Source organism: Bombus affinis, chromosome 5 (assembly GCF_024516045.1).
Source record: "Bombus affinis isolate iyBomAffi1 chromosome 5, iyBomAffi1.2, whole genome shotgun sequence".
Lineage (NCBI taxonomy): Eukaryota > Metazoa > Arthropoda > Insecta > Hymenoptera > Apidae > Bombus > Bombus affinis.
Genome location: NC_066348.1, coordinates 10,639,982 through 10,653,548, shown reverse-complemented (window position 1 = coordinate 10,653,548; position 13,567 = coordinate 10,639,982). Strand labels below are relative to the sequence as shown.

The 13,567-nt window shown below is 32.6% G+C and overlaps 2 long non-coding RNA genes across 5 annotated transcripts in view; both read left to right on the top strand.

The window, feature by feature from the left end:
• The first annotated feature begins 2,661 nt into the window (after positions 1-2,661).
• Positions 2,662-3,927, top strand: LOC126916468 (uncharacterized). The gene is made up of 3 exons (XR_007710601.1): positions 2,662-2,857; positions 2,989-3,711; positions 3,788-3,927. It is a non-coding gene; the product is annotated as an uncharacterized LOC126916468 (long non-coding RNA).
• Positions 3,928-5,341: 1,414 nt separating this feature from the next.
• The window catches only part of LOC126916460 (uncharacterized), a 28,443-nt gene continuing 20,217 nt past the window's right edge, over positions 5,342-13,567 (top strand). For 2 of the 4 annotated variants that reach the window (XR_007710588.1, XR_007710587.1), the window contains exons 1-3: positions 5,342-6,035; positions 6,120-6,428; positions 8,514-10,203. This is a non-coding gene — a long non-coding RNA (uncharacterized LOC126916460). The remainder of the gene's footprint in view (positions 6,036-6,119; positions 6,429-8,513; positions 10,204-13,567) is intronic. The other 2 variants (XR_007710590.1, XR_007710589.1) reach the window with 2 other exon arrangements.

The following is a 13,567-nucleotide window of genomic DNA, read 5'->3' as shown; positions in this document are numbered from 1 at the left end:
ATACAATAAGTAATAAGCTTTATACAATAGCTCGTGGTTGATAACTCCGCGTTAAATACAATTTATGGCAACAAAATTTTATTCTATTCTAACAGTTCGTGGAAATAAAAATCGACGGACTTATGTAACTTCCAGTTGGCGAACAAATTAACGCAAGTTTCCAACGAATGAAACGCGAATAATGAAATTACACGAATACCGAGGAACGAACTTTAAAATTCCTCGTATCGATCGAATCGACTGTTATTCGTTGAATTTTCCAGGATCGCTAAAATAGGCTAAATCTTACGGACCAAGGAATTTCCGACGATATGAAGGAATTAGGTAACGTTGTCGGAGAAGAGTGCGCGAATGTAATACAATACCTTGGAAAAGTAAAACGTTTCTTTTAATAATGTAAATGGGCTGAAAAATATTGCGGCAGAAGCGAGCAATTACTGATTCTACGTGAAAAACCGAGTGGAAAATGTGGAATAAAATTTGTAAAAATTTAAGTACACCGGTTAAATCCTCAATTTCGATCCTCGGATGAAAAAAAATTAATTGTAATAAATCATACCAGGTGTTTTTCCTATCTTTCTTATTTTTCACGTAGAATCACAGTCTGTGTTTCTATTCGATCTATTGGCCAAAATCTATAAAATTCACGTGGCGATCAACGTATCTATGCATTCTGTCAATTAAAAAAAGAAGATATAGCTTAACGTAGAATAATCTTTTTTATTGCGATAGTGATGGAAATTTCATTATCGAGATTAATCGTGACCTTGTTGAAAGTCTGATCGGCGCTATAACGAAAGAGTAGTTAGGCGAGCGGAATCACGGCGTGGAATGGAAAAGCGTGAGAAAGTAGTCTCATAATGTAATTAATGATCGATGAATCGAAATTCTGTCGTATTTTACAGCGAGGATAAGAACTACTCAAGCTACAATCGAATGTCACTTAAGCGCTCTGGAGATGGAATCAATTAGTACTTGAGTGGCGTTAATTCTTGCGCGAAGATCAATTCTCGCAAACTATTCGAAAAATAAGGATTAAAAGGTTTTTACATAGAGAAGCGTAGGATTGAAGCTTAGGATTTAATTTTGACGCGAATAAATGAAAGTTTAAGAATCGAGATTTAATTGAAATAAAAGTAGGATCGTTAAATTAAAAAACGTGAATAATTCTCAATTTTTGTCGCATATAAAGTATAGACACAAGTCTTTCAAATAATAAAATATTTAACCAACGTTAAATATTTAACTATAACGTGAAAGTAATATAAATGTAAATGAATATCGAACATTCTGAATTATAACACCAATTAATCGCATGCTAATTAATATTTATGAATCATAAGCGAAACACGATGGAAAATCGAAATTCCATATATATATTTCGAACCGTAAAAATAAGATCAGTAGAATGAACATGAGTTGGTGTACACTAGTTTTTTATTAAATGAAAAATAATAGATACGAATAGTAATAATAATAGAATATTTCTTAATTAACTTTTTCATTAATAGATATTATGTTTACATATATACAAATAAATATAATTTTCTACAAATAATATATATGTTATCAATTTAGGATATGAGTATAAAATTTCTCACCATGTCACAAATTTTCCCGAACGTTATTTTTCGCATTTGAACTTGCAGTTGGATACTACGACTATATTTCTTATATTTGTTTACAAGTTTAATAAAACTATTTTACGCTATGGCTTCGCTTGTTACTTACGGCTTCTTCAAACCAAGCGATTAAGAGATCGAATAAAGCTGAAATTACGTGATATAATATGCGCGTATACTTCGTGTGCCTGACATTACGAGCATCACACTACTTACAAAGGAGATTTTACCTTGTATAAATCATACTTTTACTTTAGCAGCATGATAAATTTTATCCGATTACTTGAAAGCTGTTTGTATTCCGAGTTATTAAGCATCGTTATAACAACGAATGGTGTTGATAATTCTCTAATTTATTTAAATTTCCAAATTAACATAAAGTGTTACGTAATCATTTTATAAATGTCTTAAAACGTTATGAAAATTATTTTATATGAAATCTTCCCTTAGAGAACGTGGGCAGATGAATATTAAACTTTGATGGAACGCATCTAACGATTAAATATTACATATCTATGAAATTCATCTAAATGATTAAATATCAGATATCTATGGTATTCATCAAACGATTGAATATCAAATAATATAAAATTAGCAACATTTCGATATTATGGATTAATTGAATTAACTTTTAAATCGAAACACAAACGTGTTAACTACAACCTGCGGATTAAAGCGATTACAACTTTTTCCTTTTTTTTACTTTCTTTTTTTTTTTTTTTTTTTTTTTTTTGATAGGAAAACTTCAACCAATACTTTTGTGTAAGCCTGTGAGGTAAGCCTCGACTTCTAAACTAACTTCCTAAGCTATAGAACTAAAAGAGCATAATCGTAATGTGATACGAATAGTCGGAAGAAATTTAACATTTATTTAAAAACTATATATATGTATTTAAAAACCGCTATATTACAAAGTCTTTAACTATATTTTTATGAATCTGTATAATTTTTTAGAATTTTAAAAGGATACATATATATATGCAAGCTCCCTAGATTTCATGTAGGATAGGGATTCTTTTTGTTTCGCGGGTAGCACGACAGGCTGTGTTTCACGGACAGACCGATCTTCCCTTGTTTTACGGACGACCATTTTAAGAAGCACGTTTTTCCCGAACGGACGGACAGAGAGTTACATTAGAGACAAACAAGGTTACGGAATAGTTATTTAAGATTTTAAAGACTGAAGAAGAAAGATCGGTAGCTCAGGACGTTGAAAATCGATTCTCAATTTTCAGGTAAACATTGTACTAAAGACTTGTTATTTCCCGTTTATATAATTATTGTTATTTATTGTTATAAACGCATATTAATTGTCGTTTATTTTTGTATTTTATTATTTACTTCATAATAAAAACTCGATTTTCAGACTACAGAATCGATCCCTGAATTATCACCAAATTACGATCTTACAAATCGATTTTCACTACGCCATGCCGTTAGAAGTGAAGCTACGTATCGCCATGAACGAGAACGCAAGGGGGAGAAAATAGAATGCATAAGAATCCATAAGGAAACCAGAAGATGAAGTATGTGATGTCTTTCCTCCAGAATATCAAGCAAGAGATCATCGTCCGTGGTTATTCAGTTTATCGATAGTGAAGAAAGCCGCAAACAGCTTAACCAAGGTAAGCCATTACAGAAACATTGCACTCGCGATGGATGACGCAACGGCAGCGTCATACATCGGTACAAGTTTAAACTTCGTGTTTCGAGATATTTACTTAGAAGAATCGGAGATCATCCCCACAAGGAAAATAAAGACCGAAATCGAAAAGCCCAATCTTCAAATAGAAACATTATTAGAGATCTTCCAGAAACAAAACATGCATGAGAGAGAAGGCACAGACTTTGTCATAAAACAATTTGATGGAACGCAAAAAGCCACGGATTGGAGTATGAAATATTCATATTTCACATACGCATCCCTTCCATACTATAATATGAGTATGAAACCGAATACGAAAAATACGAAATCCAAACTGATGAAAAAAGGATCAAGAATTTGAAGAAATATTTGGGAAAAACAGCATCAGAATGGTACCAAGCAAATCTGCTGAAGGATGAAGAATACAACTGGGAAAATTGGAAGGTGGCAGTTCAAAAAGCTTCTGGCAATAAAGGTTGGTCTGCAGTACGATACGTTTATAACTTTAAATACATTTCAGGTTCATTCACTGAATATGCCATAAAAAAGGAATGATTAATATTGGAAGTAAGGAGGAAGACTTCTGAAGAGACAGGGATAAATCTAATTGTTATTGGATTACCCATACACATTCAAGATAAAATCGATAAAGAAACAGTATAATCAACAAATGGGTTAATCGAATTCTTGGGGCAATATCAGACGAAGGGAAGAAAAACACAAGGGAATAACGCAAGATTGGACAGAAAGCCAGAGCCACCGCCCAAGAAACAACCTTGTGTGGTTTATGAAGCACTGAATTTCCCAGGTCGATTTCACCCAATAACAACTCACTAAAGAAATACATGCACATACTCATTGATCATTTTTCAAGGGCTGTTTTTATGTCCACATCGAAAACACAACACACAGAAGATATCATAAAACTTATAGACTCGACAGGAGAAACTGATTCCATAAAAATTATCCTTGCAGACCGATACCCAGTAATGACATCCAAAGAAATTCAAGAGTATAGGAGGAAAAGGAACATTAAATTAATTTTCACCTCGACAGACTGCCCATCCTCCAATGGACTGAACAAAAGGGTAAATCAAACATTAGTAAACAGGATCAGATGTAATTCAGACAAAAATAAGAGAAAATGGACAAAAATCACAGAAGAAAGCGTAGAAGAAAACAATAACACCAGACACAGTGTAACGGGGTTTGCCCCAAATCATTTACTGAATGGAAAAATGATTGAAATCGTCCCTAAGGAAATAATGGTGAATAAGATAAACCTAAAAAGAGACAGAGAAGAAGCATTCAAAAACTCAACAAGAAATTTCGAAATCAACAAACAAAAATACGATAAAAAAAGAAGAGAACACGAATTTAAAATCGGTGATATGGTCTTCACCCATAACGGAAAAAAAATGAATAGAAATAAGCTGAAAGAAATTAGGAAAGGACCTTTCATAATTCTAAGAAGGATTTCAAACTCCATATATGAAGTGGATAACGGTAATCGGGGATCTGAAGGGAATCTGTTCCACTCCCCATTCGAGGGGCGGTGTAAACTCCCTAGAGTTCATGTAGGATAGGGATTCTTTTTGTTTTACGGGTAGCACGACAGGCTGTGTTTCACGGACAGACCTTCTTTTGTTTTATGGACGATCATTTTAAGAAGCAAATTTTTCGCGAACGGACGGACAGAGAGTTACATTAGAGACAGACAAGGTTACAGAATAGTTATTTAAAACTTTAAAGACTGAAGAAGAAAGATCGGTAGCTCAGGACGTTGAAAATCGATTCTCGATTTTCAGGTAAACATTGTACTAAAGACTTCTTATTTCCCGTTTATATAATTATTGTTATTTATTGTTATAGACGCATATTAATTGTTGTTTATTTTTGTATTTTATTATTTACTCCATAATAAAAACTCGATTTTCAGACTACAGAATAGATCCCTGAATTATCCCCGGATTACTATCTTACATATATGTACATATTTGTATATATATAAATATATATATATATAAATATATATATATATATATATATATATAGAGAGAGAGAGAGAGAGAGAGAGAGAGAGATAGAGAGAGAAGGAAGTAATCTAAAACTTTGTAAATTTGTAGTACATGTTTAATGAGAGAAGTATAAAATATCTGATAAGCGTAGATCCAAAAATTAATCCTATTTATTTGATATACCGTACTTTTTATTTAACATTTAAATCGAACGTTTAAATCGAACCCTCGATAGAATAGATAGAATAAACGTGTCCAATAAAATAATCTCCTCCATCATCTGATTTGAATTCAACGAATTTTTTTTTATGAATACACATAGAGAGAAATCTACCTATTGTGGACACACGTACAAATCAATAAATAATGCATGTCGTGGAATATCGGCTACAGAAGGAATAAATAGAGAATTATGTATTATCCACAGATGGCAGTTATACAGTGACTACGAAAGGTATTTAAATAATATGAATATAAATACATGATACATGTATTAAACTTGGTATTATTTAATGGTACTTTCATACGATTATAAGGATTTGATTTGAAATATAAAAGCTGATAGGAAAACGGTTCATTGGAAAATATGGACACGCGCAAATATTTTCTCGTGACCGCAGTATATTAAAACAGAAAGTCAAATGAAATATTTCTTATCAATGGCGAAGGATATTTTTCTCTTCTTCTTGACCCAGCGATTGGATTTCATCAATATTATATAACGTTGATTAAAATTTCCTTTTCTCTCGAGTGAGTACTATAAGAGAATATAAAATATAATATATATAAGAATATAAAATATATAAGAGAATATAAAACTGCGTCCTTTTACAGGCAACCATGTATATTCCAAGCGTGATGAAGGGATTAGATCATCGTATCGTAAATTATGCTTACTTCCAACCCCAAAGGCAGACTTTCTATGTGCTTGTTTCTTTGCTTCGAGGGCCAGCGAACTCTTCACTCTATATGACAGAAACAGCCTAGAATCCAGGGGGAAATTTGAAAGTCAATCAAGGAAGGAACTGCAAGATGGACAGAGCAAGGTCTCGTAGAAATGTATGAGATTCGTTTCTCGCAAATTACGAGATACGGAAACGTTTAAAGTCATCTACAGGCGGAAATCTGTTCAAGACAGTCGCGGTAATGTTTCGACGTTATATTTCATACGTTAAGCCAGCTATTATTTAAATATGTTCTTTGAAATTAAGTAAAATCAAAGTAGCTGAAAAAGTACAGCTGATAAAATTACGTTCAAAACGTGAATGAACAATAATTTTTACTTTCGTTACGCTGTTGTTATCGATTATCCATTATTTCTTATGGCAAGAAATGGGAACGTGCTCAATTTACGATAAAAACGAGAAACAATACGTAAAATATTTTTCATTACGCTTCCGCGATATAAGTGGCGAATGTAATTGAACAAGAATCATTTTTGATAAATGTAACAGATATATACCGTATATATATGCAAAATATATTGTAACGTGTTAATTCATAAAGTTACGTAAAATTATTGGAAATCTATGTACGTAGGTATGTTTAAATATTTCATTCATGTTTTTATTCCATTGAATTGCAAGTTATATAAAATCATTTCATTAATAGTATAGTTCAATGATATAAGAATTGCGAATTAAGAATATTGTTTATTAGTGATATAAATAATTAAATTAGTAATAATGTATACTTAACACGTTCTTGTATTTTGTTATTAAGGTAGAGTTAAATGGTTAAAGAATTAAAATTATTTCGCTCTTCTTTCAAAATTATTTCAATCTCAATCTCATGTTTTAGAAGGGAAAACTATAATTTTTGTTCTTAAAACATATCATCCCCTAATAGTCTGCGTTCGAATCATGATTATTCTAAAAACCACTATGATTGTGTTATTGAAACAACGTCATCAACTAGTTTCTTAAAGTACGTAGATGCTATTGAAACAAACTACGTACATGCATAGTAAGTTTATATGAATATTAAACATAAGAAACTTCGTTTGACTTGATTTGGCTGAAATCAGCTTGTCGAAGTGCATCATAGAAATAAGTCACGTCGATCAAAGTTGTAGCGCAATATCTATTAGACTGTCATTAAAGTCATCGTTGGTACATTAATAGATGGTATCATACAGTTAAACGACATGTCATAATATTCTTTCATCTAAACCATAGTAGCAACAGACTGTTTCCTACAGACTAGAGGTATTTCATGGGACGATCATATAAATTCTTAAATACAATAATGTATAATACACATACGTACATACATGAACCAAGTCTGTAAGCATAATCTATAGACTATAATAAATACGTGAAACATTTTGAATTCTGTATTAGATTTGAAGAAATCTCGAATAAATCAAAAGATATTAAATACTACAAAACTGTGAGCATTATTAAGGATTAGGATGTGATTTTTTGAAAGATATAAATATAATTTATGAATAGTTTCAAAGATGAAGGTGAAAGAAATCTGTAACAAGAATTAGTCCCTTAAGGAAACGTTAATTACTTTGTTACTGTGGAAACACTTGTGGATTCTTCGTTATAAAACTAACAATTATCTTTTATCTAAAGGATATGTTAAAATACAAAGATCCTTAAAATTATTCGATGGAATATCCTATTGATATTAATGCTGATTACCTACTTTTTAACCTATCATTTACAAAGAACAGTTTATTTATCGAAGCTATAAACTTTTTTGTCCACTTCAGAGCTTTCATCGACGATTTATGACGTACATGGTGCAATAATGCCTAATGCGATTCTCTTTAATATCCCATATTGCATACATTCTCGTACCGATTACACAAATTGTTTGAATTCAAGAAACATGAGATCACTATACCGGTATAAATTTGTTATTTACTTGATCTGAAATATCCTTTCAAGTTTGAAGTGAAATTGAAATTCTTTCAAATAACCTTTGACTTAACGATGTTATTTATAGTTTCGCGTTTATCGATATTGATTCCCTAAATTTAACTGATTTTATATGTATATTTATTTTACGATTTAAGCATTACATGTTAGTTTAAGTATCATTTACATACCAGCTACTTGAAATCCGTTTAATTTCATGTAACTTAACTAATTACAGAACAAGGTTTAACTTTTACGCTAACTAAGCTCAAAATGTCCATGAAGCATGACTTGTTTCTGGAAAGTCATTTAACTATTTTAACTAACGAAATGTATAACGAAAACTATCGATTTTCAGAACTTTATAATATAATGGAATCGTTTTACATATTTGCGGACAAACAACACAACACAGTTTTCGTCTATGAATATGAAATAAAAAATTTAAATAAAAATTATATTAATCCTTTCGGTACGAGTTGTTTTTTAACATCGATGGTACGTATAAAGCAGTAAAGCATGTGCGTGACCTGAATACATTTCCGGTCTTTTTATAACGATTGTGAACAAATAATGTACAAATAACCTTCAAAACTATAACGTATGTTTCCAGATAAAGAAAATAATCACAGACTTCGCTGGATGCATAAGCATTCATAGACAACATCAATGGAATTTTTTCTGATTAATATGTACTTCTCCTGTAGGAAAGTATGAGATGACTCGTTTGTTTGTAAGAAATGTTCAAGAGCAGTTATGAAATCATTTACGGATTTCACTACGTTTTACATATTCGAAACTTTCCATCTTTGCATTTCTTTTCTGTCTCCCCTTTCTCATGAATACTTGAATACATGATTTTTTCAAATGTAATAAAAAAAAAAAAAAAAAAAAAAAAACTAATTCGTATATTACAAAAGTTCACAAAAATAATCGTAAGAATCTGTTCTATTTTTCCTCGTATATTTCCTTGTTTGGAAAAAGGAATAATTTATGACTTGTAATTTGTAAAATTACGCTAATAATATCAGTTTACTTGTACAAGATGGCCACCATACACATATTTGTCACATTAGAAAATATAGACCTAACCAAACAGGAATATTACACATTACAAGTTAACGTACATATATATGTAGTATCTATTTACAAGTATCGCAGATTACCTCTCGAAAAGTAAGAAAACATAAAGACTAAAGTAAAGTTGTAAATCTAAACTACAGTTCAAGTTATACAAGGCATGCAAAGCTTCTCTTGAAACGTTAGGTGCGTACTTCGATATACAATATAAAGAAACATAGCCCGCGAGAAAAGCTATATAGTACATACCATACCAGATCCCTCGTCATAACTTTGTCAATATGCGCAACGAAATCGGTAATTTTCGCGCCACCACTCAAACACCGTTTCTCTCGCTTTGGATAATTGAATCAAATCCAGATCGTCCATGTTTACAGCGAAGCAACATGTGATACCGCCAAAAGTGCTTTCCACCCCCTCGCATAACTGACATCGGCCGTCCGTGGATCCAACGGAAGGATTTTGAACGTTGGAGAATGCGTAACGCTGATTGGCTATTGAGCTCGGGGGTCGATCGTAGAAGGGGACGCCGGGTCGCAACGAGCCTCACAGTACCACTTCGACTGTGAACGCGATAGGAATTGGATCGTCTATTTTACAAAGCTCTTTTATCTTTTGCAACAATTACATTCGAATGTCTTTTCAAGCGCTAACGACATAATCGACGTTTGGTAAGCGATTAGTAACTGCGAATTCGTAGAATTCGTGGATAATTCTCGAGCTGTTTCGTGCGTACGCGATTTTAAGTGGCACGCAAACATGTGCACCTATTCGCGTAGCGCAAGAAATGTATCACGGAGGTCGTTGCAGGTAATATCCATCGACAGACGGGACAATTCGGGTGCACGATCTATGCCTATGACTGTGCAGTAGGGCATACTCTTCTCGACCACTTGTCTGGCGCCAACCACCACTATTGTCTCGCGAAGGCCAAGCTGTAAATCTTCGTTGCTTATACCGTTTTCTTGGTGAGTGTTAATTTTTTACTTATTCGATGGTATAATAATACCGTTATTACGAGGTAAAAGTTTTTGCATGTGTGATTTCTTGATTGAAGAGACGCTGTCATTATTAAAAGTTTGAATATCCCGCCAGTAGCGAGGGAAACATAATACAGAATGATTCTTTCATTTGCTTACATTCGATTTGTTAATTTTACTCCTATTCTCCTTTTTAATTCGTAATTTAATTGTGAGGACATATGCTATGGAGCAATTTTTGTTACTTTTAGCATCGTTGCTTTATTTGTTAAGACTGTTGAGCAATACGATCGTTTACTTTATTTACTGCCTTGTTTGCTATTATTTTACTTTTAAAGACAGGTATTTTGGAAATATAAACTTCTACATATTGGTATAATATTGATATACTTAAAAATGTCGTTTAGTGAATAGGAAAATAGAACACTGAAGGTTTAACTAATTTAAAACGATTTAGTTATTTAGTGATTGATTAAGGAGCGAGAAGATTTCGAACGTAGCGAAATTATTTGTTGATTGAATATCTCCTCCAACCCGACAAGCAATGCGGGTTATTACAAGTAGTTTTTACTTAATTTCCAATTAGTTATCGTATCTATAAGGTGTGGTCAAAATTTTGGTACATAAATTTAGCTTGCATCGTATTGTACCGATTTATTTATATATCCTTCTTTATATGATTTATGTTATTGAGTTAGGATTATATTAAATTATTAATAAAATGAAAGAAACATGGAAATTAAAATTAAATAAAATAGAATTGCATTAAATAAGAAATAGAAATAAAGTTGAACTAAAGCAAATTCAATTAAATTATTTCTTTTTACTTGCCTATGGGATTCTGGAATTATTAAAGTTCCTATTACGTACTCGTATTCTCGCTAATTTTTAAAATGAATTGACTATGAAATGAATGAGACTATTTCTCCGATTCTACAGAACTCTTGTTATTAATACATTAATACATTATGGAAAATTTGAAACCAATTCGATATATATATAGAGGTTGCAAGGCATTTATTGCAAACATATGCTTAACGAAAAATTAGTATACAACATTAGTAGTAGTCTCAAACATACAATTAATCGCAGTAAATGTCCTGCGACTCTTACATACATTGTCATACTCGTTTGAAATTGTAATAATACGTTAATCTTGTCACAGTATCGATAGGATATCAAGATATTCTTAATAATATGTCCACAAGGAGTTTGCAGGGATATTCAAATATTTTCGCGAACCACTGTAATTCAGCACAAGAGCAGAAAATTCCAGATTTTTTAGTTTTCGATCAGAGTGAATGTTTATACAGGTAACATTCGCTATCTCTGTCCATATTTACCGAACATTTCTATTAAACCTGCGCCAAGCTCGTAGAATGCCTCAGGTCGTATATGAGATGTCAGTTTTATCAAACGAAACGGGACCAGCTAATGTTTAATCTCGTAAACTGAAGTTGCCAGCAGAAAAGTACGGCTCTATATAGTAATTGGCGAAGACAGTGAAACGCGAAAGATGAGAAAGAAACAAAAGGCGGGGGATACGACGAATCATGGCAATCCATTTTATTTTCCAGCCATCGATTAACGACCAACGTTTAATTTCATTTCTTTCGCAAAACTCAATTAGAATCGTCGCGACAATCGCTAGAAACCGCAGGCAAATCTGCCAACGTATCGATCGTAGCGGACGCCAATCCCTCTGCGTTAAATGAAATAACGAAATTCAAGATGTAAATTTCACGAAACTTTTCCTCTCGGATTTGTTCGCCAGTTGATGCTTCAAATACTACAGAATATAGCTATTTGCTTTTTGCTGGAAAGCTGAGCGCTATTTCGCTTATACGTGAAACAGCGAGAATTAGGTATTTCAAAGACACTGTCTATGGAAATCGCTGAAAATTCCAGCCATTTAATTTCACACTGACCTACTCCTGTTTTTTAAATACTTTAGGAGAGGGCGCTACTCGTTACCATTTTATATAGCCATGAAGCGTTTAATCTTCGAAGGAGGATAATCTTAACAAGATACATCTCGGGGTCGATATTATCGGAGATGAATAAAAGTTTTTCGATTCTTCATATTTGATTTTTTAAGTAGAACTTTCCGTTGATCCTGGCTTGAATCTTCTTCTTTTTTCGTGCACCCAAATGCTTATTATTAGATGAGAGCGATAGGAAGGTTTTTCGTGTTTCGCAACATTAAAGACAGCAGGAAACGAGCTAATAAAATTGAAGTCACTTAGCCCTTAATATATTTAATATGAGTAATTTTTTAAATATAGCCATCTATTAGCGTGCGTTTGAACTTTGCGTTTTTCTTTTTCGTGCACCTGAACGTTTTTTATTAGACTGAGTGGGACACGTACCTAGGAAGCTTTCCGTGCTTCGCAACTTCAAAGTAAACAAAGGACATTTGACAAAGTCAACAAGCGACGAGTTAATAAAATTGAAGTTAAGGTAGACAGAACGATAATACGTATGTAGTACCTCTGTGGAAGATAATATAAAATGGAAACGTATTTGACGCAACAGAAATATCTTTCTGCAAATATAGCAGACGAGGAATCAATTTAGCAAAATAATTAAATAAAGTTGTTGAGTCGCGAATTACACGCATGTAATACCAGATAAAATAACTTTAATAATCTTTGTTTCTTATATTCTCGTGAATAATAATTTTTTAATCGATAGTTCCATGGATATTTAGAATAATATCTACAAATTATTTAGAAATGCATAAAAATCAACGGTATTAATGACTCGGTTAACCGGTTAATATCGGATTCTTGCTATTGTTGTTACATGACTTTTTACTATTTTTTGTCTATTGCCAAATAACCTTTCTCATGGTAGGCAGATCGTACACGATTATAACGTGGAGAAAACGTGAAGGGTAATCGTTTTACTAACTCGTTGCCTTAATTGGTTTACCTTAACTATGTTGGCTGTGTCAACCGATGATACGGGTTACGCTTATTTCGTTGTTCACGCAACACGGATTTGCTGTACAAAGTGCAACGTCACATAATACAAAATGAAATTTATTTTCTTACAACTGAAACGGAGACTCGGTTTATTATCTGTGATTTTTATCGAAAGGTATAACCATACCAGATATAACGTTACAGAATAAAATACGTCGCGAAATACCATTACAGCGTGCTTGGTTTTATTTTCTAATCTTTTTATCCTAACTTATCCTAACTAACAAGCTCGTCCGTGTGCCTTGTAACGTAACGGTAGTAATATAGTTTTTACGTTCACTCGCATACGTAGCTTGCAACGTAGTATACTTTATGTTCAGACTGCTGGCCATAAACTCGATTTACAATAATTATCCTCCCTCTTG